Genomic DNA, 4,228 nt, shown 5'->3' on the forward strand with positions numbered 1-4,228 from the left:
TAAATGCAGTAAAAGTTAAAGTAAACAGTAAATTAATAAAATAAGACCAAAGAGGAAGAGAAACAATAGTGTCTGTGTCATGACAATAAACTGTCTTATATGAGATCTTTCTATCTAAAAAATGTTTAAAACAAGCTATAAAACTAAAATAATAATAAACCGCAAATAAATTATATTACAACAGTTAAATTGTTTTGCTTAATGTGTCTTCTTTTAAACCAAAATGAATCAACTCCTGAAAGAAAAAGGTTTTGTAATTTTATGCTGATATTGTTGATTGTAGGATAATATAAAATGAAGCCTTTTAGTCTTTTATTTAAAAAAATTGTCATTTACTAAAACTAACTGAGATTTGAATATGATATTTGGGCAAAAAAGGGTCAAATTCTTTAAAGACCATAATTTGAATGGCTGAACACTAAATGAAGCTGAAGGAAATTTGGTTGGATTTCGGATTTTCATTCTTTTGCCCTTTATTCATTGTCAAAAAAACAGCAACAACCTCTCTGTTTAACTCAATTAGAAAACACTAATAAAATTTAATATAAAGACTGCAGTTACAAAACAGTTATAGCTGAAATGCATTAAAACAGATTACAGTGGATTATAGTAATGCTATGTTTTGCTAAAGTGTGATGTAATTTGTGTCATATAAGTGAGATCATACAAACCAATATTTAATTTTAATTTTTATTCAAGCAGGTAATCTCATTGAGACATGTAGTCTCATTTACAAGAGAGACCTGCATGTCAGATTATTTATATTTCTCCAGTCACAACTTGACTTACTCTATTCAGGAGGTGGATAGGTTTTAATTTTTTACCAATGACAAATCAGACTGAAAACCATCTGAAACAAAATAGGAGTAATGACTTTCTACTTGTTACATTTTTTTAAACGTAAGGTGTGGAAAGTACACATAACTGTGTGAAAATGTATCTGCCCACTGTGCAAGGAAGGACATAATCTCTGCGGTTTGAAGTCTGTGTTCAGACTTGTGGTGGATGCAAATAACTTTCTGATCCAAATGCAGAAGCTTACTGAAAGACACTGACTCTCATCAAAAATATTCTCACTTCCTCTAAACAGTCTGTTGCTCAGTTGCGGTCAGGCTATCAAGTCAGACTGAACTGCTAGGTTTGGAGCAATGGCAGAGGAAGAAGTTCACTATGCTTCAGTGTTATTTAAAAGTAAAAAACAATCACATCCTAAAGGTAAGAAATAATCTTGTCTTTGTTTTTTTAAGTATAGGTGAAGTGCTTAATTCTTCTGAAGAAAAACTCAGCTTAAGATCTGTTTTTCTTCACTTTATTTTGATCGGACTGTAAACCAGAGAAACAAGTAAAGGCACTAATAATTAAAATGAAGCCACAGTTAATCATGAAATTAATGAATGAACAAGCATGTTATTAACAAGCTATTCATTGTCATTACTCATCTGAAAAATCAATTGCACTACTTATTCATTTATATAATTAATAATCTGAGCAAACATTTGCTGTTATTACTCATTTTAAACTTTAAAAATAATTCTGCTGTAATTGCACATCTGTATTGTTTTGCACTGAAAATAGGCAAATTCTGATGATTCTACAGTCTCTAAAACAAAACATATCTTTTTTATTTTTGCACAATCCTTCATATTATATTTTTATAGTTAGTAGTTGTATCATTGCTAGTTAGTGTTATTTTTTGTGCACTGTCTATAGTTTGTAAAGTAACTAGTGTGTGAACCTCTGTACTGATGCTGCTGTGATACCTGAATTTCCCCTCGGCTGGACAATAAAGGCTATTTCTATTCTATTCACGAAATACTAACTTTAACATTTTTTAGCAGAAGAGGAGAAGACTGTGTATGATGGAGTCAAGTTGCACAATGAAGCAAATGAAAAAAGGGAAACAAATGGTGAGCAGTGAATTGAAAAAACATCTGGAGGTTTCATTAAAAACACAAAGGTATTAGAGAAAAACAAGATGAAAATACCCTGGTGGCATCGGGTTTATCAGTGGTTTTAGGGAGAGACCAGTAAAACAAATGGTGAAAAGCTGATCAAAATTGCACCTTTTTTCACAACAGGTTATAATGAACTGATTAATTAAATAATGTCTTGTAAATAAGAAAAAACAAGCTGAAACTGTAACTGGATTATTAGACACTGTTTTTTGGGACATGTTTTTTTTTTAACATTTTGATGACTGCAATTCATGTGAAATTTGAGTGAGAAGTACTTGAAAAATTAACTGAGTAAAAATCTAGAAACAGAAAGTTCCTTTGAGAAAAAAGAAAGGAATTTCACTGATATGACTCAAGTAAAAGTCACAAAACTGCTCACAATAATCGGGAAAGAATTTTACACACTTAGAAATGAAGTGTTGAGTTTACTTAATCATGTTATGTCATCGGTTTCCACTAAACCAAACTAAGCAAATGTAAAGCAATTTACACATTTTCTTTATAAATTCCTTTACACTTGCTCGACTTAATTTAATAGAACTAGTTGGTATAACTTGGTTAAGTTAATTAAACTCTTTACTTTTTAAAATGCATAAACAACTACTTTCATGATTAGTTCTGGTCACATTTAAATTTGTAATATGTAACAAGATGTTACATTTCAAAGTAAAGAAATAAAAGTATAATTTTTTATGTTTTGAATGTAACAAAATAAAAATAAAAGTTACAATTATCAAAAAGACTTGGAAAAATTACAGATCCTCAAAAGTACTGTGACGAAATAAAAGTACTTTAATACACATGTCTGGTTTAGAAATGGTTGAAAATACTGTACTTTATGCTTTGTTAAGAATAACTTGACAGAAACTTGAAATTTCAACTTTAACATTTAAACCTTTCAGAAACAAAAGTGGAGGAGACTTTGTATGATGAAGTGAAAGTGGGTGACAAAACACCCAAACAAACACCTGGTGCAACTGGTAAATTGTTTAGAGGAAAAAGCACAAGTAATACTTCTGTAATATCTGCAACAGATATCGTACTTTTCCTGGTACTAATGGAGAAGCAGTTTAGAAATCATAAAGCTTTGTCTGTTTTTTTCTTCCAACTGCTGAAGCAAACCTGATATTTAAATTTAATATTCTACACTTAGGGAACTGTTTTTGAAATTTGAATGGCTTTTTCTAGAGAGGCAAATAGTTTTATTTACATACAATGTGGGATCTTTAGGACAGAAGTTTATGTTAATTAAAACAAATGTTAAACCAGAAACACTGCAATACTTCATTGACAATCATGTGTTATTGTCTGTTTCACCTCAGCAGGACTTGTGCCTGAAAAGGAAATAGATGGCAGATATCAGTGCTGTCCAAAGTTGGCCTGGTGCTTTGGGATACTTAGTGTCATTTTGCTTTTTGGACTCATTGGCATCTTGATTCGTTGTAAGTCCTGCAGTTCACTCATGAACAAACCTATTTAATCATCAAGAACCGTGTGCACACAATATAATGCTGGGTTAAATATATCCAATTAGTAACTTAATGCATATTACGACTCAGTTAACCCTGAACAATTTTAACTCAGCAGGTTTGAGTTTTCTGTTTGACGTAGCATACATTTTCTACCCAAAAAAATCTGGTTAAATTTATTACTTTGCTGCAAAACAATCACACCACATTCTGTGTTTTTAGATAATCACAACTTGGAGCTGGAGCTAACTAGCATCACCAATTAGCTTAGAATGAACATTACAGTGCAAACTAAAGAACAAACCCAACCAGGTTAAATGTTTGTACAACTCGTCTTTATCATATTCACTTTACTTATAAATAGGCCTATATAACATAGAGGTCAGTCGAGTTCATTTTAATCAACTTCTGACTTTAAAAGGTACACTGAAGACAACTCAACTAAATGGGTCAAGCCTTATGACTTAATATTTAATCAAATCATTCCAGCCTACACCTGACCATAGACCATTTCATTGTTTTCTGTGCTCACTGCATTGTGAGAAGGGGTATTTGATACAAATACATATTACTATTAGATTTGACTGACCACATTTTCTTTCTGTTTATCAGTTTAATCATGGACTTTTGCAAATTGTGGCAGAGAAAACTCTAGATAAGGTGAAATGTTGAAGTGTCAAAAATCCACTCCAATATTTTTTATTTTAGGGGTCTAAAATAGACAGTGCAATTTTAAGTTTTTATTTGAAAACATGTAATTTTGTAACTTGTGGATTCATAGCTCAAAGATATATACATATATAT

At 31.1% G+C, this 4,228-nt stretch overlaps 1 protein-coding gene across 1 annotated transcript in view; it reads left to right on the forward strand.

Moving 5' to 3' along the window:
• The first annotated feature begins 1,169 nt into the window (after window positions 1-1,169).
• Window positions 1,170-4,228, forward strand: part of LOC106535217 (C-type lectin domain family 4 member M) — a 4,423-nt gene continuing 1,364 nt past the window's right edge. The window contains exons 1-2 of the mRNA XM_014032169.1: window positions 1,170-1,215; window positions 3,278-3,397. The gene's annotated coding sequence lies outside the window, so the exon portion shown is untranslated. The remainder of the gene's footprint in view (window positions 1,216-3,277; window positions 3,398-4,228) is intronic.

The sequence above is a fragment of the Austrofundulus limnaeus genome, unplaced genomic scaffold, assembly GCF_001266775.1.
Source record: "Austrofundulus limnaeus strain Quisiro unplaced genomic scaffold, Austrofundulus_limnaeus-1.0 Scaffold1387, whole genome shotgun sequence".
NCBI classification, from domain to species: domain Eukaryota; kingdom Metazoa; phylum Chordata; class Actinopteri; order Cyprinodontiformes; family Rivulidae; genus Austrofundulus; species Austrofundulus limnaeus.